General features: G+C 45.8%; 1 long non-coding RNA gene across 3 annotated transcripts in view; it reads right to left on the bottom strand.

The window, feature by feature from the left end:
- Window positions 1-698: 698 nt before the first annotated feature.
- LOC141374919 (uncharacterized) overlaps window positions 699-25,059 on the bottom strand; it is a 24,836-nt gene continuing 475 nt past the window's right edge. The window contains exons 2-4 of one of the 3 annotated variants that reach the window (XR_012382121.1): window positions 19,902-20,028; window positions 2,272-2,317; window positions 699-903 (exon numbers count right to left, since the gene is read on the bottom strand). This is a non-coding gene — a long non-coding RNA (uncharacterized lncRNA). Of the gene's footprint in view, window positions 904-2,271; window positions 2,318-17,756; window positions 18,230-18,971; window positions 19,128-19,901; window positions 20,029-25,059 lie in introns of those variants that run through there. The other 2 variants (XR_012382122.1, XR_012382123.1) reach the window with 2 other exon arrangements.

The raw sequence follows: 25,059 nt of genomic DNA, 5'->3' as shown, positions 1-25,059 counted from the left end.
TGCAGGTGAAATCAGCACTTGTGATGTAGCCCTCTCCTTGCAAACTTCTCCCTCAAGCTGGGGCCTCAGGTCGGATGGCCCCGCTGACCCCTCCCTGCCACCAAAAGGCCCCATGTCTGGCACAAGGGAAACACTCAGTGGCACTTAGGAGAACATGTGTGTAGGGGAATAATGCAGGGGCAAACCATGAGAGGAGAAGAAGGTTCTGGGTGTTGAGAGGAAGAGTATGTCCCAGCAGAAGTGGTGTTAAATAGCTGTAAATCTGGCTGAGGCTTCCCCAGCCTCCATCTCCCCTCAGCCTTGTGAAAGGGGCTTCCAACACTGTCTTGCTGAACCAGGTGGCCCTCCCGCTCACCTGCAGTCACCAGGTCTCTGGTCCACATGCAGAAGAGCAGAGCAGTCAAGGGCTGACTCCCGTAATCCCAGGATTTGGCTCCTTACTGCCTGAGTAACTCTGAGTATTTCCCTGAAAGTTGTCATACCTCCGTCCGCTTTATCTGTTGAGTGGAACGGTCTGGGCCTCTTAGTGTTGCTGAGCACGTGCCTGGAGCCCTGGTAGGAGCTCTGCAAAGTAAGGCAATGGTGTTCTCGCACAGGCTGCGGTCTAAGATTTCATGGCCTTCACCAGGGAAAACCAGCAGAGGGGACCTGGTGGTGCTCCAGCTACCCCACGCCCACCCGCTGGTCGGTTGGGTGCTCTGTCACCAGACCATGGTGTGTGTTGCGTGGATCTAGAGATAACAAAACACTTTGAGCCAGAATACTGTAAACTCTGAGGCTATGGTTCCACCTTTTTTTAGGGACATGGAGTGGTGTTTAAAAAAAAGTAGGTTCTGGAGTCAGAATGGGTTCGGCTCACGCCATCGCCGAGTTCTCGCCTTCCCTTAGTCTCAGTTTCCACATCTGTGAGATGGAAGCAACACTCCTATTAGGTCGAACATACGGCTTATGGGGAGAACCGAAGGGTATAATGTCTGGAACAGAACTAGCACCTGGTAAAAACGGCTGATATCACTGGGAAGTCTTATTTACCCCTCCCGTCCCCATGAGCTAGGCCTATGGCTCTCTTCTGGCCCCACGGCTTCCCGCAGCAGTTCCTGCCAACCTCAGACCTGCTCAACTCCAAGCACTCCCAGAGAGCCCCATTTTCCAGGAGTTCCCATTCCAAAGGGTCCCCACCTGATAGAAAGTCCTTATGTAAAAGAGAGTTCTTCCTTCCGAGGGCAATCATCACTTAAGAAAATCTTCCCACAGTGGGTCACTTACCTTCATGTGCCCCCATTAAATCACTTCCTTCCCATTGCTCCTGTGGACAGACCATGTCCTGTTTCAGCAGGGCTGATAGCTTTATTCCAAGACACTTGTGCCATTTAAAATGGACACTTTCTCCCAAGTGTGCCAGCCCACGGCCTGCCAGCCTACTCCCCACAAACTTGGGGGGGGTGCCTGCACAAGCTGGAAACTCCTAAGCCTAATAATAATTTGCACCCTGTGTGATGAACTATTTTGTGTTTATTCATGGCCCGAGTCCCACCCACATCAACTTGACATCACTGTTTCCATAGTAAATAATAATCTTCAAATGGAATACAGCAGGAGCTGAAAGCCCCACAAAATGCAGCCAAATGAGACAAACATGTTCTTTACACAATGGATACAATGGTGTGGTATGGCCGCAAGCCTATGTATTTATGTTCCAGATGACTTCCATATCTCAACCCCTGGTTCTTCCATTCAACAAGGAATGGGGAGGACTTGCAACTATGAAAACAATACACCACAACCTCACAGATCCTATGGGAGCATATATTTATATAGAGAGACATGACTCGCATTAACTGTTAAGACTTATTTGTGCAATCCCGCATCTGGAGCATGTGTTAATCCTCAACGTTTCAAAGTAAGTATTTGGACTTGAGTTCTCTACAGCATTCAAAATAGACCCTGGAATCCTGCTTTCATTCACTCACTGTCTGGAGCCCTCAGCACCCAGGATAAATTCTTTTCACAGCTGCGAACATTTTTATGCTTAGGTGTTGAATGCAAGCTCCTTAAGGGCAGGGGCCCTCTCTTGTAACAGATACCCTGATTTCCCAGAACCCAGCACAGGGTCTTACACACAGAAGTAGGTGTTTATGTTTACTGATGTCATTTACAGAATGACAGAGTACTGCCCAAGGGAGAAGAGAATCCTTACAACAGGTAACATCTGAATACATTTAAGGGCATTTTGTTCCTGGACATTGTAAAAAGACATTAACTCATCCTTACCTTCTTGTCTCAAAGTGTGGTCCATGGATCAGCAGCGTAACATCACCTAGAGGTTGTTAGAAATGGAGAATCTTAGGCCCAGACCTCCTGAGTCAGAACCGTCATTTAAACAAGATCTCCTGGTCATTCATATGCATGTTAAATTTTGAGAAGCCTTGGTGGGTCTACACCACCTTCACGTAGATGGTCGAGAGGGCTGTTCATGTAAGGGTCTGGTGTTTGTGGAGGGGGAGAGAGAGAGAAGCCAATAATAACACCTACTGTGTTCCAAAAAGAGCCTAGACGGTAGGTACTATCATTATTCTGTTTCACCAGCTATCAAGATATGGAGATAGAATCAAACCTACAGAGTGCACGCTCGTAAACCATTATGTTATATACACCAGGAACTGCAGAAATCTATTATTCCAGTAATACCTTGGAAGAATTCCAACTTACAGTCAGGTAGTAGCTTCCTACATGAAACATTTACATATTGACAGGACTTAGGGCAGCCTATATTCCATACCTTACATGAGTAACACATGCTTATTGTAGAAGAATTAGAAAAGATAGTTAAGCAAAAAGAAGTAAAAACTACCCAATAATGACAGCATAGTTTAGATTTTAATAAATGTTCTTCCATATATCATTATTTTAATATTTATGAGTAGCTATATACTCATAATTTTTAAAAGACTTATTTATTGGGCGCCTGGGTGGCTCAGCCATTAAGTGTCTGCTTTTGGCTCAGGTCATGATCCCAGAGTCCTGGGATCGAGCCCCGTGTCGGGCTCCCTGCTAGACAGGAAGCCTTCTTCTCCCTCTCCCGCTCCCCCAGCTTGTGTTCCTGCTCTCTCTAACTCTCTCTGTCAAATAAATAATCTTTAAAATGAAATAAAATAAAGGATTTATTTATTTAGTTAGTTATTTGACACACACAGAGAGAGAAAGAGAGAGCGAGCACAGCAGGGGAAGGGCCAGAGGCAGAGGGAGACAAGCAAACTTCTTGCTCAGCAGGGAGCCCAATGTGGGGCTCAATCCCAGGACCCTGAGATCATGACCTGAGCTGAAATCGAATCGGACGCTTAACTCACTGAGCCACCCAGGCGCCCCTATTCACACGTTTTTAACAAAAAAAGGAATCATGGTTTCCATACTATTTTGTGACTTTCCCTATTTTAAAATACCTTTAGAAGTTTAGATCTCTCCATCTCTCACCATCTCCCCTTCTCTGCATATGTTTTGAATTCCCACCCATCCTTGAAGGATTAGCTCAAGTTTCACTTCCTCCAAGAAGCCTCCCTTGACCCCCCCCACCCCACCCCTGGCCCATGGGCAGCATCGACGCTTAGCTGACAGCCTGGCCACATCTACCTGGGTGTGAGTACAACCCTCATTCCTGGGCCACCCCAGCTCACAACAAGGGCTGAACGATAGTCACAGGACACTGACCTCCAGCTTCTGCTCATGGGAATGCTGCAGCCACAACAACTTTCTTCCTCCAGGTTCAAGGGCTCTCTTGAATGTCTCAAATGTGTGTCCTATCTGTCCTCTGCTGTGACACAGTGTGTCTGTCCTCCCCAGGCTGGCTGCTCCCTGCTCCCTGCACTAACTTGTCCACTGTGTTCACCTACCCCCTCCTAGCCACCGTGGACAGTCAGCTCTTGGATGGGTTGGATTAGAATTAACAAATGAAATTGCCAATATTCTGTTTTTGATCTACCTCCCTGGCATTTTCATGAGGTTCACCTAGATGCTCCCACTCTTGCACTGGATGTGACCACTCCTCTGCTGAACTCTGATAGCTGTTCCAAGGACCTAGAGCAGACTCTTCCCACCTGCCTCATACTCCATCATTAGGGCTCAAAGCAGAGCAAGCTCTCCTCTTGGCTTCCCTCAAGTTCTGGGGGACCAGGTCTTTCATTGAACCTGGTCTTTCTTTCAGGTGATAGTACCTTCTGCTGTAGAGGCTGCCCCCGTGCCTTTGGGCGAGCTGAACCAGAAGACAAGCTGAGTGAGCTGCACTGGGCAGTGCTCAGAACGGTCCCTCTTCACTCACTGCACACCTATGAGCCTGGCCCGGCTTGGGCTCCACGGGGGTGGAGCCCATCCATGGTCACCGTCTGGGGGGTTAAGGGTCCCCTGCTTCCCTGCTGCTTGGCAGCACCACCTCCCCCAAGAAGCTTCTGCCTCCTGGCCTTTCTCATGCCCAAATGCCCCACATTTCTCATGGATGTCAACTCGCACCTTTGCTCTGGGGTCCTTGTTGTAATTAGCCCCCTCTTTCTCCCCACTGGGTAAGTGCTGGGTAAGTGAGCATGAGATCACACTGACAGGCTCTGCTGGGCTCTGAGCTCCAGCTCCAACACTTGCGAGCTTGTGTCAGTTTCTCTGGCCTCTCAGCCTCTCATTTTTCTTATCTGTTGCCACGCGGTAGTAAGAGCACCTGCTCCATTGGGCAGTTTGTTGTTGTTGTTGTTGTTTTAAGATTTTATTTATTTGACAGAGAGAGACACAGTGAGAGAGGGAACACAAGCAGGGGAAGTGGGAGAGGGAGAAGCAGGCCCCCCGCAGAGCAGGGAGCCCGATGAGGGGCTCGATCCCAGGACCCTGGGATCATGACCTGAGCCAAAGGACGCTCAACGACTGAGCCACCCAGGCACCCCAACCATTGGGCAGTTTTGAGAGTTAAACAGAATCACCTGTGAGAGAGCTTAGCACCGTGCCCCAAACGCAGTGAGCACCTAAACCCAGCGTGAAGACACTGCCACGTCCCTCCCCTGAGCACTTGGGTCTGTGCCTGATACATGACGGTGGGTGATGAAGTCTACCTGTGAGAACCAGAGGCCTCTGTCCCGTGCTAATTACAGAGAAAGTGCACTGCAGTGAGGGAGAGTGAGCACGTGGGCGCATGAAGAAGTCTGTGTCCCAGGGGTGCTGCACCCCGGTCTCCTAGCCCCTGGTCATACCAACACACCAGACCCTTCATCTCGGGGGGACACTTCTGTCCAGCACCCACAAACACCTAACCACCTGCAGGGTGCTTCTGTTTTTTTATTTTTATTTTTTTTAAGATTTATTTATATATTTTGAGAGAGTGAGAATGAGAGAGAGAGCACATGAGAGGGGGGAGGGTTAGAGGGAGAAGCAGGCTCCTCGCTGAGCAGGGAGCCCGATGCAGGACTCGATCCCGGGACTCCAGGATCATGACCTGAGCCGAAGGCAGTCGCTTAACCAACTGAGCCACCCAGGCGCCCCGCTGCAGGGTGCTTCTGGAAGCTTCCGACTAGAGCAGTGCAAATTTTGGAACCTTGGAAAAAAGCATCCTCTCTCCATAAAGCAGTCATTTAAGCCCCAAGAACCTGGGAACCAACTGAGAAACATCATAAACGTCACCATCTGATGGCTTCAAAAGCAGATTATTCAGTTCCAAATATATACAAAGACTCTAGATTGATGGATAACTTCTGAAGTTCTGTGCAAATTTCAGGCCAAAAAACAAGCGGGGATTCTGCAAGGAGAAACGCCCTGAACCGTCCGCATTCCTGGGAGCTGTCAGCGCTGGGTGAGCGCTTGTTCCTGGGAGCAGGCTGGGGCTCTGGAGACACATATGTTACTGGTCAGGGCTCCCTGGCCCTTTCTCGAGCCTTCTCCATCGAAACCCACTGAAAACACACCCCACCCCCAGCTTCCACCCCCAGCAGCTTCGCTTTCATCTTGGCTACCCCCTTCTATGTACCACCATGGTTTTCATATTTAGTGTCATAATCATACATATTCAGTTTATATTTAGCCCTATTTTCATGGGAGAGATGTATGTAACCCACCCGACAGTGGGCTTGGCCAGTGGTTAGCATTCTCATTAACTGCTCCAGGTCTCGGTGAGGATTTCTTCTAATGACAGAAGACTTTAGAAACATCTGCCATGTGGGCATGCAGTAGGCACGCATTTGCAAGGACCAGCTACATAATTTGCACATGAGTGCAAAATGAAAATGTGGGGCTCCTTCTTCAAAAATTTACCAAGAGTTTCAAGATGGTGACGGCAGAACATTAAATCAAGGGCCAAGGGCAGGGCTCTTCTAAGTATGAGGCTCTGGGTGACTGTACAGGTCGCATACCCGTATCATCAGCCCCGAGTTTTAGGCCACAACATCCAATTCAAGGAATGGCACATTCCTTTATTGCTCCAAAACAAAACTTAGCATCCCCAAACTTAGGGTGTTCCCTCCCCCAATCCTGGGAGCCTACTAGAAATGTGGGCTTATGTGGTGCTACCCAATGGCACGGGTGGGAAGGGAGGCCATGTCCTTGGGCCCCGGTGGTTTCCCTCTTTACCGTTGCTCCTTTGGCTATGTGAAGCCACAGCTGACCCAGGCTCCTCACCATCTGTCTTCTGGGCACTCCTGGCAGCTCAGAGAGGCACTTACCACAGACCTGGCAACCACTAGCTACCCCAATCTCTGCCTCCCCGTGTCCCTTGACCCTCCTACCCCTTGCAAGTCTGGGATTGGTGGCTGCCTCCACCTAGTCAAGGCATGGCCCTTTGCCCTCTCCTCTGAGATATTTCCAGATTAATTGCCCCTCCGAGGGCCTTCAGGAATACACTGCTGCCCCCCTGCCTGAGGTGGGAAGAGGGAAAGCAGATGCTTACCTCAGTGAGGCAAGGTTTTTATATTCTCACCCCTGTTGGCTTCACCAAGGTTGGGGTGAGATGTGGGTCTCCCATCTTCTGGGTCTTCAAGTGCCTTTCTCCCTTTGCATCTGTAGAGGACTGAGGGAGCCCCGTGGGAGATGAGGAGGGCTGAGCAGGTGGAGTAGACGCAGTGGGAAGAGGGGGAGACCTTACTGAATTCCAAGTCCATTGCTTCTGTTGCTATGACCCTAATTTCCCCATCCGTAGGATGGGTGGTAGCGCCTGCATCCCTGGATGGTTGGGATGAGGAAATCAGATGGAGCATGTGCCAAACCCTTTGCCACTATTAGCTCTCTCTCTTCCCTTCCCTTCCTCTCATCTTCTAACCCAAAGTGACTCCAAGCCAGAGGAAATCAAGGAGTTTTGTAGATTTGGAAAATTATCTCAAGGTGTTCATAACAGACTGTTGAGTGAAAAGGCAGGGGATAAACTAGCCTGCCTGATTCCATTTACACAATGTTGCACACATATCCATTTGCACCAGAAATGTTTGGAAGGATATTCATCAAAATGTTAATAGTGGTTTTCTTTGAGTGCTAGGTTATCAGGTGATTATTACCTTGTTCTTTATACTTTTATGAATCACCTGAATTTTTTGCAAGGAATATGTCTTTAAAAAAAAAAAAACCCTTAATGTGTCATAACACACAGCTATGTAGGATAAGAGTGGTGAGTTGAGAAGATTTCAGAGGTGAATGCATGACATTGTCTACATGAGGACCCAGGGCAAAGATAGGAGCGTAAAATGTAAGCTCTAAAAATAGCTGCCCTCAGTATAACCTTGTGCAGCCACTTTAAGAATCATTTGGCAATATCAAGCAGTACTGAAAATCGATATTCTCCGTGACCCAGTAAATCCACCTCTTGTTATGTTCTCTGAAGAAACTCGCATGCATGAACACAAAGAGATACTGAAAGGGTGTCAGGCACAGCCCTGGAAACTAGAAACGCTACAAACATCCATTGTCTGAGTCCCTTTTGGCTGCTATAACAAAATTACCCTAAACTTGGTGGCTTACCAACAACAAACATTTGTTTCTTACAGCCTGAAAGCCAGGAAGTCCAAGATCATGCATCAGCAGATTCAGTGTCTGGCGAGAGGAGACATTTCGCATCTTAGTGGCTAGAACTAGTCACATGTCCCTGCAAGGAGTCCTTTTAAATGGGAATAGAGCTAAATGTATCTTTATGTTGCAATTGTTCTTTAAAAGGGGTCATATGCAGCTTTGTCTAAACATGGGAAATCAGATTCCCTGCATGTTTTCAGTCATTTTTTAAACATGGGTTAAAAAATCTTGTAGTGATTTCTGGGTGGGTTCAGTAAACTCATTGTTATGCAAAGAAACTGCATTCTGAAGCAGGAAACTACTATATTTGTCTAAGAAATCATTTCACTATCCCAGACAGTGGCAATGTGCATTTCTGAAACTCACAGTTCCTGTACGGAACTGAACCACTGTGGGAAATAGGTCTCTGACTCCACGCTTCTTCTCCTTTCTCATAAGCTTATTTCACTGTTAATTCCTGCTATTACTGAAGAGTAAAAGTCCCTGTCAGCCTGCACATCTATTTCTGCCTCCATCTAACTACAGATTCACTCTTGGCTTTGTTTTTTATTATTCATTTTCATATGTTTAATTGTCATTAAAACGTTCGGCAAATATCTGCAAGGCATCTTGCCCTGCAGTTGCTGAAATGCCTTGTCTGTTTAAAGAACCCCAATCTCACCTTATGGTGTTATTCTCTGGGCACAGCAGACAGAGGGACCTCCCTCGCTGGAGAAGCAGGGAACACAGTGCCAGGCCAGCAGGGGACCCTGCCTGCAGCATTTGTCTTTTAACTATGCTATAAGGAACTATGAAGACACTCTTACTGGGAGGAGGCATCAATGAGATAAGCTAGGGGGTGAGCCTCCCTGCCTCCCGCCAGAAGTTGTCTTCACACTTCAGACCCTGTGAATTCCAGTTCTGTCCGCGGAGCCACCATTGCCCAGCACCCTCTGGCAAAACCAGAGCTCCTCTCTGCCTCCTTTCTCTCCCCCAGACCCCTAGGGGAAGATGATCCTGCTTTCTTGGAATCTGCCTTCCCCTGGCCCTTGTCCAGGCTCTCCTCCTTGCATCTGCCTCTTTGCACTTGCTGCTTGGCTAGTCTCCCAGGCTCCAGTTTCTCCACACCCCGAGTCCTCTGCCCTCTGCCCTCTGCCCTCTGCCCTCTTGCCCTACTGGGACTCCACCTTCCCTCAAAACTGCAGCAGCTCCCCCTAGAGGAAATAGGAGGAAACGCAGTGGGGCCTCAGAGGCTTCTCCAGTGGGATCCAGACATTTCCATTTCCCCCACTTTATGCGGCACAGATCTTCAAGCACACTGTGACATGGTCTATCACTGGGCAGGAGTGCCTTTGGCTCAAACCCCATTTTCACAAAGAGCTTCAAATTTAGACTTCCAACCGTAATCTGCAAATGAGGCTATGCATAGAGTCTCAGAGATAAACGGAAAGATGTTCCCACACAACCTTATCGTAGGTCTCCTGTTACTGGGCCACGTTCTCTGTGGGGAACCATAAATTAATATATTTCAAGTAAATGATGTAATTATTCTGTAATTATCTTTTTCTGTAATTGTAAAGCATAATTATCTAGCATTATGTTTTATGTTAAAATAGTTTAATTGTTCAGTGTAACATATTTTTAAATGATCACAAAGTTTATCATTCTGTTGAGCATTTCTTTCTCTTACCTTCTTTCTTCCTTCCTTTTTTGGGGGGGGCAGGGAAGAGGTTCATTTTTTAGCACACAAGATCTTTTTTCTCTTTTAATGGCTTGGTTTTCCTTGTTTCTGCCTTGGGTGTGGCTTTCTCCCCTCCTCCCCCAAAGTATCACTAAGTTCCCTGTGCCTAGACTTCTTCCTGCTGAGTTCGGGCCAGGCTCCTCCAAGGCCTCACCTCCTCGCCTCTTAGCCTTGCCACAGAACACAGCTTCACCTCCCTGAACTGCAGCACAGTGTCAACCCTACACTACCTTGAACCTCAGATTATCTTTCATCCTGCGCAGTCATGTCTTTCCAACTAAAGTGGAAGCAGGGTCCATGTTTCATTCTCAGTTCTTGGATCCACAGCTTCCCTCCAGGTGCCCTAAAATCCCATAAGCCCCACAGTGCCCCATAAGCCTTAACTCAGCCTGCTGAGGATCAAGCTCATCGTGCCTGTCTGTAGACTCTCCTTAGGGAATGTCCTTTAGGATGGACATTCTTTTTTTTTTTTCTTTTCCTCTTTTTTTTTAAATTTTTTATTATTATGTTAATCACCATACATTACATCATTAGTTTTTGATGTAGTGTTCCATGATTCATTGTTTGTGCATAACACCCAGGGCTCCACGCAGAATGTGCCCTCTTTAATACCCATCACCAGGCTAACCCATCCCCCCACCCCCCTCCCCTCTAGAACCCTCAGTTTGTTTTTCAGAGTCCATCGTCTCTCATGGTTCGTCTCCCCCTCTGACTTACTCCCCTTCATTCTTCCCCTCCTGCTATCTTCTTCTTCTTTTTCTTTTTTCTTAACATATGTTGCATTATTTGTTTCAGAAGTACAGATCTGTGATTCAACAGTCTTGCACAATTCACAGCGCTCACCATAGCACATACCCTACCCAGTGTCTATCACCCAGCCGCCCCCTCCCCCCCGCCCCCCCCCACTCCAGCAACGCTCAGTTTGTTTCCTGAGATTAAGAATTCCTCATATCAGTGAGGTCATATGATACATGTCTTTCTCTGATTGACTTACTTCACTCAGCATAACACCCTCCAGTTCTATCCACGACGTTGCAAATGGCAAGATCTCATTCCTTTTGATGGCTGCATAATATTCCATTGTGTATATATACCACATCTTCTTTATCCATTCATCTGTCGATGGACATGCCTATGTCCATATGACCTATGTACATTCTTAACCAGAGGTCCTTCGATAGGTTTCAGGGGGCTTCCCATAAACCCTCCAAAACTGGGCAAAATCTTCTGTGCATGTGCAGTTTTGCTTTATGATGAGAGTTAACAGCTTTCATCAAAGTCTCAAAGGCCTGTGACCTAAAAAACATGATGAACTCCTGCCCTGAGGTGCTCTGGCGCACAGTACAGAAATGAAGGAAAGAACTCAGTTGCCTCATCTGTAAAATGGGAATAGAGATGCGTGCCTACATGTGAGGGGTGCCCAGGAAATGGCAATTATTAGTATTCCTGACCTAGTCCCAGAAATTCCTCACAGGAAGGAAGCCCCCACCATAATGCCTTAGGTCAGAGGTTCCCAAACTTGGGTAATCATCAGAATCACCTGGGGTGCTTTAAAAATACAGGTTCCTGCCCTCCATTCCAAGCCGAAGGAAAGAATCTCCAGGAGAGAACCCAGAGATCTACATCTCTATCAAGCCTCCTCCCTGATAATTCTGATGGTCAACAAGGTCTGGGAGTCATCTCTCCCTTGCTCCCCGGACTTGCACCCTACCTTCCACCGGGCTTCCTCACCCCTGCCTTTGCTCGTTCTGAGAGGGACACGTGTTTAAGGAAACGGTCAGAGCCTCTGCGAGAACAGCAGGCTGCAAAAGTCTTTCAGAACAAAGAATTAAGTATCTTTATAATTATATCCAGGCCTATATTTAGGCCATGGCTCACATGGCCTCTTGAACTTCAAATAAATACCTATTTTGTTCCTTGTTTAAACAGGTGTAGCAATATCGGGGGATACTAGATTTATCCAGGCAGGAAGGCAGCTCCCACAGCTGTCAGAAAGCACACTGCCCTTTCATTCCTCACAAGAGGAAAAGCTCATTATACTGTCATAGAGCAAAATAAATGTACAATTTCTACCCCTGAGCTCACTGACCCACTCAGGGCAAATTTTTTTCTGGGCTGTTTTCTGGCAGGACTCAGGGCCAGCTGGCTTGGCCCATGCTCAGATGTTTTAGAAGCCACTGTAGTGGGCGATTCTGGGTTGGTGAGGCCTCCTGTCCCCAGAATGCCTACACTCTCACTCGAACACACACCCACACACGCTCAGTCACACACTCCCATCCACACGCACGCACATACTCTCATATACTTGCACGCATTCCCATAAACTAATGGGCAAATTTCTCACACACACTCATGTCACAGTCACACAAACTTCCACACATGCGCACGTGTGCACACACACTTTTGCACACACACACACACACACACGCACCCCTCCTCTCATGCCAGAATGCACCACCCAACAATGATACTTTGTTCCCGTGGACTTCTGACTTCCAGTTCCCTGTCAAAATCCCTGAGACTTTCCTGTTTGGGGGACTTAAAGTCTCATGTCTGGGAACACCCCTCTCCCCTAAAGTCCTGGGCAAATGGAGATGGCTGGTCACCCTAAAAAGCATCTGCTCAGGCAGAGACCCAATATGCTTTCCCAGCCATGCAGTGTCCTGTGAATGAGGGTCTACCTGCTCTCCTGACAGGCGCACTGGGGCCCTGACAGCTCCCATGGTTACTGGCTTGGCAGAGCTGACACACCCAGACAGTCCTCCCAGTGACAGCAGGCTCAGGTAAGGGATATAATCCAACTGAGTAGGGATCCTACGGTGGTCCTGACTGTACATCAGAGTCGGCCTGTACCTTGATGCCCAGGCCCCACCATACACAGTACGGTTTAATTGCCTGGGGTGGGACCTGGCATTGACAGGTTTCTCTAGCTTCTGAGCTCATTTGAATGCAGTCAGGACCGAGAGTCACTAAATCCAGGCAAAGTGTCCATCAGCCAGCTCACTCCCTGGAGCCTTCCTTACCCCTGGCGAGTACGTGTGGGGCTTACAAAGCTGGTGACACGGCCGAGGTCATGTCCAGAGAGAGGATTACTAAATCTCCCCACTTTTGGACTTTGAAATGGACATGTTATCCTGTAACTGATAGACCCAAGTCCAGTTTGCACATAAAGAATGTCCGATTATGCCACTCACTGGAGGTTCAACCCAAACTTTATTTGCAACCTAAAGGAGCTTTCCAAGCAGCAGTTTTGACTGTGGCTTGCCACCTACAATGGCAGAAAAAGGCAGTTCTTTGGCTGTATGAGAGGGAGCATTCCTGTAGATGGAACAGCCTGGGGATGAAGAACAGTGGCTTGGAGGGGCAGCAAATGGATTGGAGGAAATAGCAAGGACTTTGGAATTCACTGGAGGAGAAGGTGTACCCTTTCTCTCACCTGTCAGCACTGGTGTGTGAACTACGCTGAGCCTCAGTTTTACCAGGTGCATAACAACACCTACCACAAAAAGTTCTTGCTACTTTATCAGTGACTAAGCGCAGGACCTGGCTTAGCGTTGGCGGTAAGTTAATGACAGATGACAGCTCTTGAAACAAATGAATGGGGATGTTGTCTTATTCTTCGTGTTGTACCAGTGTTCCCATCAAATCCAAAAGAGGGGATTCTACTTGCAAGTCACAGAAACAATTAGTTAGCGGAGACTATTGATTTCCTGTTGTCCTTGTAACAAATGACCATGAACTTAGTGACTTAAAATAATGCAAATGTATTATCTTACGGTTCTGGAAGTCAGAAGTCTGAAATGGGGTTCACTGGACTAAAATCAACATGTGGGCGGGCTACATTTCTTCTGGAGGCTCTGGAGGAGGATCCATTCCCTTTCCTTTTCTATCTTCTAGAGGCTTCCAGCACTCTTTTGGCCTCTTTCTCCATCTTCAAAGCCAGCATCTTCAAATCCTTCTCTGATTCTGACGCTCCTGCCTCCCCCTTTCACTTACAAAGACACTTATGATCTCACTGGGCCCACCCAGGGCCATCTCCCCATCTCAAGATCATTAACTTAATCTCATCTGCAAAGTCCCTTTTGCCATGTAAAGCAACACATTCACAGGTTCTGTGTGGATGAAGAAGTAACTTTTGGATGGCCACCCTTGGCCTGCTACACAGGGACAGCTTTGTCACTTTTAAGCTTTTTACCTTCCAAAAGTTTCCTCCAGTCTTTGACACCTGCTCCCACTTAGCTGCTAGCAAATGCTGACAGACAGCTAAAAACATCATTGAACAAATTAGCATCACCAGAACATTCAGAAACTGCCAGTCAGGAACTTCAATCGTTTCCTTTGTGTGTGTATGTGCATCTGTTTATTGATGGTTGTGATTTCATGGTACATGCCAGAGCACAGGCATAGTTTTTGCTTGTAAAATTGTTTCTAGCACATTTGAGGGGACTAATCAGGAACATGGTGCCCTGCAGAGATGACCTTGACAAGTCTGAGGACCTCTGACCTCTGACAAGTTTGAGGACCATCCCCCCCCCAAGGCTGCCAGGTTTAGAACTTTACAAGACCACTCTTCCCCTGAAAGGGGGACCATTGGCAACTCCTCCTGTGCGGGTTTTTGTATTTCTGCTGGAGGAAGGAAAGGCCTGAATATGCAGCAAGCTCTTATGTTCTTCAGTTGAGTCGAGAACTTAAATCTGGAGTTTGGACAGGAAACTGGAACTCAGTGGGAGGTCTGTGAGGGTGGAGGATGGGGGTGCTTCCAGGCTTTCAAAACACAAAACAGGTGGTTTTCAGCGGTGCTGGCGGGCTGGGGAGAGGCGGGGAGGGGAGGGGTGAATACAAAGTAGGCAGGATTCTGGATGGGTGGGGCTGGGGCCTGCTGCCAGGGCTGGCTGCCTGAGAGTAGAGGGTGACAGGTGAGGGCCCAAAGTTCCCTGCATGCCGCTCTGGAAAATCCTGGGACTGCCAAGAGGCTTAGGGAGGAACCTTGACTCCGGACTGGGAAACGCTCAAAAGTGGGAGTCCAGCCAAGCTGAGGCCCCTGAAGAAGACCAGGGAGCAGAGTGGCATGAACTCCTTCCTCTGATGAATCAGCAGTGATGTGGGCGACAAGGAATCTGAAGCCATGACCCCAGCCAGAGGCAGCATCAGCCAAGTCTGACAGGCTTTAATTATTTTAGGGTAAGAAATCTGTGCTTTGTAAACTTGCCAGATGTCTATGCTTTCGTATATTTTGATTTCTTGTTTTACTTTTTATTGTTGTTGATGATGTTGTTTTGGTAAAACTCTAAATAAGAAGAGGGTTACAGAGTCCTTGCCCTTTCCTGGGAAGGCCAACAGGAGATTCAAGGAATCCTTGCGCAGCTGAGGCCCCTGGTGAGGTGAATCATAGGAATGTGACCAATCTCAACTCCAGCAGTGGCTGCCCTGCTCGTGAATATCCTGGGAAGTCTTTAATTACCTCTTGAACACATTGTGTGAATGACAGAAATGGTGATTTTAGTGGCACGTTAAGCATGTGGACAATAAGCACGGGCCCTGAAACGCACAACTTAGCCATGTCCCATCCTGATCACCAGGTTGGATGACAATGCTTTTTTAAGTAGATTGGCAGATCATGCAAAATGCCGCCTGGCTCCCCAAAGGGCCTTAGCTGCCCATTTTCTCTTTACCCTCTCTAGCCCTTATACAAACAAAAAAACAAATAGAAGTCTACAGTCTTTGCAACAGACCTGCCTGACATCAATTAACACTAACCTCTGGCAAGTGGCAATCCTCACAGAAGCTCCAAGATGTTTTCAACACAAGGATTTTAATGTGCTCTCTAAAGTCTGAGTAAAGTATGAGTATTCTAATGGCCATTTTCCTGACAAGGCGACCGGGCTCAAGATACTAAATGGTGACACTAGTTGAGTGATCCTGTGAGAAAGGGATAAATCTGTGCACAAAATAAGGTCCAAGGGCCCCAATTCCCTGCATGTTCCATCAGACATTTGAAATCTCTCAGTCAAGCATGTAGCAAATGGGTGTCCCAGGACCGGCAACTGACTGATAGGTCCCAGAGCAATCATTCCAAGCTATTGTCCAGAGAACATCTCCACTGTTCACACATGAGGGGGGCAGGGGGAGTGGCGGCAGAGAGAAGGGGTGAGTAATTTATTCAGGAGCTGGAAGCTGAGAAACAGATTTGGTAAGCAAATACTTCAAAGCTCACTAGAGAACTCCCATAAAACACAGACTCTCTGCAGCAACCAGGGAGTGATTTAAATCCACTTGGAATTTCTAGGAGGAAAGAGGAAGACTTATCAACTCTGTGCAGAGCCTCATGAATAATTTCACCTGACACAGGACACTGAACCAGCAGAAATCTGGGATGTACAAAGAAAAGAGGTCTCCCACTAATCTTTGTTACTCAAGTCTTTATTCCTAAGTGAGGAACCAGGGTGGGTAAGGGAAGCCTAGACAGGAAGTTCACATTTTTAGCCACATTATTTTTTTGCCTTTGTGCAACAAATGCTGGATAGGAAACACATTTTCTGGCAGCCATCACCTCACTGGCTGCGTGGGCTGAGAAAAAGGCCGCGCACCCTCGGACTGCCAGGATGTGGCCATCACTCGTGAGTCCCTCTAGGCTAGCAGACAGTGAAAGGGGGACTTCGAATGAAGTAAACCCCTAAGCCGGATCTGCAGAGGTGGTGGCCACAAGTTACTCCTGTTGACTTAAACCCCAGGCTGCGATACCCTCTCACCCCACCTCCTCTGTCCACACTGCAGACCCACTGCCCCCACCCCTCACCGGCTCATCAAGTTACTGTGAGGAAGCGGCCAGCCCTGGCCTTGTGAAAGGGTGTGTCCCCGCGCGTCCTCCCCATTCTGGGATGGGCCGGGAGGGGCGGCGGTGCGGAGTTGCCTGAACCCTCTCGAATATCCCAGGGGGGGTCCCTGTCCGCAGGAATCACCTCTGCCCCCTTCCTCCCCCCCCCTCCCCCAGAGCGCAGCCCTTCCCGCCCGCCCAAGCACAGCGCATCCGCGCGCGACCCGGGGGCCCACTGTCGAGGCGGCCGCGCAGGCGGCCCTGGCTGCCAGGACCGAGGAGAGGTCGTGCTGCTTTCCCCCCGATGGCCGCAGGGGGGCAGGAAAGAAGGACTAAGGACAGGGGCCCGCCCGCCGAGGAGCCAGCGGCGCGCGAGTGAGGTCGAGGGGAGCCGGGGGGAGGAGGGGGGGCGTAGGCGGCGGGGACCCCGGCGGGCGGAGGGCGCGGGAACCTCCGCTCGGAAAGAGCTCGGCCCAGACACCCGCCGCCAGCCGCCTCCACACCCGGCCCTCACCCCCCGGAGCCCTGGGGGCGCCGCACCCTCCCGCCGCTGCCCGCGCCGCGCGAGGAACGCTCGAGAGCCAGATGGCTGTGCCGGCCGAGGGGCCCCGCAGCCCCCGAGAGCCGGGGGGCAATCACCGCAGCCTCCGAGGGAAGGGCCCTGCGTCCCTTCTTGCCCAAGGTCCACATCCGCCCTCCCAGCCTCTGGCGTCTGGGCATTACCCTCGGTTTGCAGATATCGAGTCCTGGAGGTGCTGTGAGCCTAAGGGACATAATTTAGAACATAAATCAGTTATGCTAATCCTGAGCTCTGTGGTTCAGAGAGTTTAAATTCAGGAGCAGCTTTTTACATCTAGTTGGCTGGACACCACTCCTTGTTCTGTTTTGGCCAACTGTAGCTCCACCACGCCAGCTCTTTTATCTCCCAGTACAGACTTGCACAGATTTCCATCATTCCACCCCAAACGTTACAGTAAACGGGCTCTCTTCCCTTCATCAAATCGTCTCCACCTCTCCTCTTCCTGCTCCCAAATTTAATTCCTGACGCATCTGAACCAAAACTCCCCAAAAGACCTGGGTTCAAAAGGATTGTAAGACATTGCTGTTGTGACCTTAATGAGCCACTGTGTTAGAAAAACCAGAAAGCACCAAGTGGGGAAAACCAATAAAATGTAAACCAGTGGGATTTACAAGGTGGTTCTAAAAACAAAGTCTTTATTTTCTTCTTCCTTTCCTCATCCTGTTAGCAAATTGTGTTCAAGTGAGGGGAGAGCACTTGAATCAGTCCACTGCCTGGTCCTTCCTACTATGAGCCAGGAAACCAGGCTCCTGATTATAGCTTGGCCTTGTTCACCCTGGTCACACTGGGCAGAGTGTGATCTGAGTGTGGCAGCACTGCCAAACAGGACAGCCCTACTCCTTCAGGAACTGCAGCCCAGTGCTCCCAAGGCGAAGCTCTGTGGGTTGCTCCTTTATGCTGGGACTCCAGGGCCTTCCAGCTCCTCGGCGTCTGCTTTTCTAGCTTGGCAGTGGCCCAGGCTCCTGATTTTTCACTTTCTCTTCTGGTTTCTTTTCCGGCAGTTTGGCTGATTCATTAACATCTCCATCAGAGGGTGGGCAGGAGAATAGGGAGCCTGAAACTCCGCTCAGCTCTTCTTAAAGGTCCTTCTAGTGCTGGGCTTGGTGGGAAAAGAGCAACACTGTTGGCTAAAATGAGATTTTGGGATTATCTGTGGATTTAATCTGGTCTTCTCACATCTACCATTTCCACAAATAATTAGAGATTACTAGATACAATCAGAAGTTGCTTTAGCCTTAAAGAATTTGGAGAAAATCTAAATAGGCTTAAATGCCATCTTGGAGTCCAGAATGTTAAGCTCTATGCTCCAGATAATTAACATTTTTAAGGCCTTCCCCCCCTGCCCCCAGGACCCCGTGGTTAAATCACTACTAGGTAACAATTTACTGAACACATTTTAAATGTATTTCGCAGGAAGGGTGAGCCGAGTAGAAAAGCAGTAAATGCACTACTCTTGCATGAAAGAGAGAATAGGTCAGGCAGCTTCGGCGATCTGAAACTTCTCTATCATCAGAACATATATTCTGATGCGGGAAGTTTGAGAGGATTTTTTTATTAACCTATACGGGAGACAGGCAGGTGGAGGATGATTTGTAGAGCCATGCCCTCTCTGTGGGCCCAAGTGTACCGCCCCTCCTCCTGGAGAACACCCTGGACACAGAGCAGTGGGTGATACTCAGAGGGAGCAGGGCCCTTCCTCCATGCTCAGAGGGCTCCTTCCAGAGAGCAGTAGTGGAGACAATGACATTCTTTTGATTTTTCTTTTCCCAGTGGGAGTCCTACATTAGCAGTGACATGAAAATGGCATCCTGTTATTGCAGGATGGTGGAGAATATGGTAATAATAGTATCTTGTGCTTCTGAGGGTTTGACAGTTTTCAAAGCAATTTTGTATTTGTTCTCTTATTTCTTATTTGATCTTCATAATAATTGTGAGGTAAGGATGGGTATGATCACCTCCATTTCTTTCTGATGAGGAACTTAGCCACAGTCAGAAAGCTAGTAAAGAGCAGAGTAGAATTAGAATCCAGCCTTTCTGACATGCCTTTCTGATGTACCATTAAAGTTCTGTACTAGGGGCACCTGGGTATCTCAGTCGGTTAAGTGTCTGCCTTTGGCTCAGGTCATGATTCCAGGGTCCCAGGATCAAGCCCCACATCAGGCTCCCTACTCAGCAGGGAGCCTGCTTCTCCCTCTCCCTCTGCCTGCCTCTTTGCCTGTTCGTGTTCTCTCTCTCTAATAAATAAAATCTTTTTAAAAATAAAAAATAAAGTTCTGTACTAAAACATCATAGTTTCTTATGTGACTGCATTGTCACGCCTGCTGTGTTCATTAAATATACTGTATTCAAGTATGCCCATTTTATACTGATTTAATTAAGCAAATTACACTCATGAAAAAAATATGTCATCTCTAACACTCTCTCTACTTCGGAATACCATGATTGCAACTCTGCCATTTAGTTGTATTTCCCCTCCTTAATAATCAGCAAGGTATTAATCTAGCCATGTGGGACAATTTCCTGAAGTCACTTAAATTCACTTACAAAATATCACCCAGTATTCACTTTATCCGTGGCTTTTCTTTTCCATTACTAGAATCTGAGTGCATACTAAGATATTCCCCAAAGGAATGGGTCAAGATCACACCCTACCAAAAGCAAACAAAATAAGCAAAAAACTCTGGCACAAATAAGATGTTTAGTACGTATAACAACTATAAATTTTATATCTATAGATGTTTTTAGAAAGATTGATAAATTCTCTGACATACCCACGTGGCAATAGTCCCGATTCATGTTCAAAAAAGCACTTCAGCTTTTTCCATCAACACCATTCATATTTTAGAAGACTGAATTTGCAGGGGCCTCCCCAAAGAATTTCCTTAAACCTCTGCCAACCTGCAGGGAGAAGGAGTGGAGATATTACATAAATATCTGCATCGAGTTCTTGGACAGAGTTGCACAATGGCCATATATGGTGAAAGGTAGATTTTCCCTTGTGACTATACTCTTGGAATATGTTAAATGCATATGTCTCCATTTCTGCTCTCAAGAAGCTGGTGTACAGATGTTCAGTATTGGGGTGGTAGAAACGCTGCTGTCTACAGTTTACATGATGTCTAATAGGTCTCTAGAATGTGCTTAAAAGGCAGTGTTCAGAATTAGGCCTCTAACCTTCTTTGACGTAATTGTCTTTCTCTGGAGTCAGATCTTGAAGGAAAGGATGAAGATTTGGAAAGGGAATTAATTTTCCCAACCAGACTTACTATTTTCATTCTGTACTTTACAGTAATCCTTTAAACTCAAAAAAATTCAGCTAATTATGGATTTCTACCTGAATATGTTGCCATTTGAGTGGCTGCATGTCACTGTTTCTGGTTTCTGACCCCCTGTCAGGCCAATTCTGCCTGATTTCACTCATGTGCTGCTGCTTTTTATAATCTGAACATTATTTCCACTCAGATGTTTCCAGCTTTGCAGAAAACCTAAGAATTTGGAAGGGGGGAACCTCTCATAACTATTACTTGGATAATTATCATTTGGGGTTATTCCGATTTTTTCTGCAAAAAAGATACTATGAGAAGAACATTTGAAAAAAGTGAAAGGTTTTAGTTTGAAAGCTAAATTTTCACATTTTAAAAATAGAGCTTAGGCAGTCTCTCTGGTAATTAAAATATGATTTCCCCTTTATTTTCTATGCTCAATAAACTCAACTATTACATTATATTTTGAAATGTACAACATTGAGTCTAAGGCATTAAACAAAGAAGTTAAAAGGCTTTGAGGGGATTTTTAAAGATCCAGTTTCCTAATATGTAAACTGAACCCTGGAAAGACTTTATGGTGTATAATATGTTTTTTCCCTGTCTTCTAAACACAATAATCTCTAACCGCCACTTGATCATTAGAGATTTATATTCACTATAATTTATGTCAACTTATATCTGGGATTCCTTTTTTTTTCTACAACGTTTGGCAGCAAACTGCTGGTAGAAACTAGAATGTTTCACATTAGCAGCCCTCTTAAATTATTTCTGTGAAATAATTTACTGTGGATTACAAATTCTTATATGGCATTTCAAGTTAATGATTAGGCAGAGAGATATATCAAAAATATGATTAGTCACATATGTACCTGACTTGCATGGCTTTAACTCTATGTGTGTTTCACAAGAATTGTTTTTTCAAAAAGGTATTTCAGGGCTTACATATTTTTCCAGCAAAAGCCAAGAGATTTTCGAAGGAAAAGAAAAAGATATATACATGCTCTTATAAACTATCTCCTCTAATTCAACGTCTATAAAATTATTTTCTATTTCATGATGGCCACTGACGGCATAGGTACTGCTGTGTGGTCCAAAACTACAAGAACTCACAGTGGTGAAGACCTCTTGCAGAGTGACTTGAAGTCAAGATGTAAAAATCCTAAGAAAACATGAGATTTTTAATGAAAATTTAATGTCTCTCTTTCACTGCAAGGAATTAGTCATGAAATGGTGTACCCCCAACAGAAGACGAAATGAAATGAAACCAGGAGCTCCTCATTCAAATCTCAGAATGAGCTACTTCCTAACTCATTTTCATTTTTCTACATAGTTAGAGTTAAAGCTTTAAGAGATTTCTTTGTTCAATTTCAGGAAAGTAAGACTTAGAAGGGTGGCTATGAAAGTTGGGTTCCAATTTTATTTGCATGGAAGCAGCTCCCAGAACACCTCTTTTGTATCTCAGACAGCTATTTCTATTTCTCTTCCCTTCCTCTCTTTTCCTCTTTAACAGTGGTTCTCTTAACTCAACTATTTATGATTTATTTCATGAAAGGCTAGGTTATTTCTGAGGGTACTATAATGTCTTACAGTGGTTTTAGAGACTAGCAGCAACAAGGAACTACTTTCTTTGGTGCCGTAAAATAAAGCCATGGTTAGTAGCCTACAACCTGCAATAAACTATTAAAAAAGGAATTTATGATGGCTGGTTATTATCCTCCTGAAATAATGTTGTTACAAGTCTGCCCTTGTCAGTCATCCGCAGGATCACGTGCTGGATCTCAAACAAAGGGAGGGTCTGGATCCACACAGAGGCTCATGGCAAATTACCCAGGGATGGGATGGCGTGGCCTAAATAGTCCCTTATGCCCTTCGTCACCTTTTCAAAGCAAGAGAATAATAGCCATATGTGTATTTTATCCTGATTGCACTAAAAGGCACCTGTTTGTGAGGCTGAGTTTGAATTTCGATTTAGAAAAATATTTGCATGGCCGGTAACAACAAATTATGTGGGAGTGCCTTGGGGACAGGCAAGGCTTTTAGAAAGACAACTGGAAGTATCCTGCACACTGAAACCTGCATGTCAACTCTTTTCCTTCTTTTTAACATTAATTTAAGTCCTGAGAAGAACTGCTTCTTCCTTTCCTTGCTCTGTAAGCACTTTCCTTCGCTAAAGCTGGGTCTATCTGGCAAGCTCCTTGTGAGTCCTCTTTGGCATCAGCAAGGAAGAGAGGAAGACAGAGCATCCTATCATGCCACTGAATGTGTTTGGGGGTGGGGGCAGGAACAGGATGATTCACCAGAGGCTGGATCAGGCTAAGGCTCAGGAACCACAACAGGTCGGCTGATGTTGTAAAATCACCATAGATAAGAGGATCTACCTCAGAGAGTTACAGAGAATTAAGAATAATGAGATCGTGTGTGGCTGGGGAAGAATGGGAGATGGTCCAGGAGGTGGATGGGAAGGAGGAAAGGTGACAAGGAGGAGGATTAAAAGAGGAGCCAAAGGTCTGGAAATGGTTTGATTGATTTCCAAAGCTGAAGATATAAAATTCCAGGTTCTAAACCCTTACAATATAAATCATCATTTCCTGAAGAAAGTAATAGAATTTCACTGGCAAAGTCATGGGTTTCCTTATTTAAAAAAAAAATTTTATGTTGTGCCTGCAAATGTGAAAAAAAAAAAAAAGCGCTCTCCTAGAGTTGGATGAATGTTGCTTAATATTAAATGCTAAAGCACAGAAAATTGATTTTAAAATGAGAATAAAAATGAAAAACCAAGAACCATCACTTCTTAGACCTTCATTTAAATAAGCATACTCTAACATACTATGCTGTTTATTACTTGTTTCAGAAAGTTATCAGAAGCATCTGTTCAGTATGTTTCGAAAGCCAACTTGCTTAGTTCTGTGAAGCAATGTCTGGGTTGGTGCCTATGGAAAACAGAATAGCACACACACGATTTTAATCCTGTTATTTTGAAAACTTGGAAAAGCTTTGGTATCATCTGAAATGGCTGATTTTTCTTATTTTGTGTAAGTACACAAAAGTACACACATAAGACGAACATTAACAATTTTTTAGGAAAAAATTATGTAGCTTTAGAAAATTGAAAATCAAAATCTAGAATCGAAATCATCACTTAATATAAAGCTCTGGTTTGTAATTGTCTCAATATAAGTGACATCATTTCACCATTCCCTCATGGGATTATAACTCATCTCCAAAGGAAAACCTAAATTCCATGAAAATAGTGTTATAAAATTTTTGAAATTAAAGACCTAATAGAAATTAATATAATAAAACAATACATGTCATCTGCCAAAGTAATGCTAATTTATATACTAGCAACCTATTCAGCTTTTTTATACAGAATTTCAGGGCAGTCACTATCCACTAATATTTATGGAATGATGGCCTGTGTAGCAGTCCCTTGCCCTTCACTTAATCACCCAATAAATCCAAAGCTGGAATATTTTCAACAACATTCATCAGGGATCACTTTTAAGTGACTGAAACTATCAATGATAGCCTTTTAAAAGACCATCTACTTTTGGTCAAAATGTTACTATAGAAATCATCCCCCTTAAAAGTGCTATGCAGTAATTACATCTGCAATCATTGCTGTCAAAATAAAGTGCCTTGAAGACATAGGAAGAGAATTTCTTAATTAAATGTAGAAGAAAAGCACAGAAGGTGATGTTCGTTTTGTAACATGCTCTTATTCCATGACTATCTGTAAAGAGCCAGAGCAAAAGAGATTCTAATAAGTGGCCGTCTGGTCAAAAGATGGAAACTGATGTTTAGCCATTGAAAACTTATAAGAACTTGTCACTGTATTGGAAAAATAAAATCCAATAGAAAATACAGTTTTCTAAAATGTTTTTCTAATTATCACCTTGGCTCTCTGCGGCTCTGCAAATACAAATAAATAGAAAGCTAAGTTCTTCATTTCTTCCCAAGTCCCAGCTTAGCTACAAAACTCCTAAATGAAAACACAGTTTTCTGGTGTTGTCGAAGTCAGGAGTGGTAAAGACCAGAGACGTAAGAATTCCAGGAAAGGCTGTGGAGGGGCGCAGAGGACTGTGGGAGCAATTAGGGGGTGTGCTGGAGAGTGCTCCTTTGTTTCAGACTGTTTACTCCTCATGTTGATCCACTTGCCACACTCTTTGCTATTTCAGAAAAGTGGAGTGGGTGATGTTGGTTCAATACCACAAGAAATACTGAACTTGCTATCACCAGCGTCACCATTGCTCCCTGGTAGCAAGAAAAGTTGAAGTGAGCAGTTGTTGAATCGTAAGATGTTAGAGCTGGAGGGGACATTCACGGAATCTCTTTGGGTACAGTTTCCAGCTACATAGGGGCTAAACTGGAAATAGAGTAACTCTTGACTCTCAATCCACAGTTGTTTAATAAGAAAATATCACAAATTGGTTTAGCCAAGGGGTTATAGATTTTAACGTATTTTTTTAAGATTTACACCTAAATAGTTCATGGTTTTCCAAATCATGAACTAGAGTCCAGCTCCCTAGAGTCTCAAATTAAACATGGAGCACTTGTGTCCCATCTGAGCCACAGAGACCAGTGTTGTCCAAAAGAAATACAATGTGAGCCACACACACCATTCAAAATTTTCTGGTAGCCACATTGCTTTTTTTTTTTTTTT

Source organism: Callorhinus ursinus, unplaced genomic scaffold, assembly GCF_003265705.2.
Source record: "Callorhinus ursinus isolate GAN/ISIS: 27379988/994484 unplaced genomic scaffold, GSC_fseal_2.0 scaffold23, whole genome shotgun sequence".
NCBI lineage: Eukaryota > Metazoa > Chordata > Mammalia > Carnivora > Otariidae > Callorhinus > Callorhinus ursinus.
This window is presented reverse-complemented; position numbering and strand designations above follow the sequence as displayed.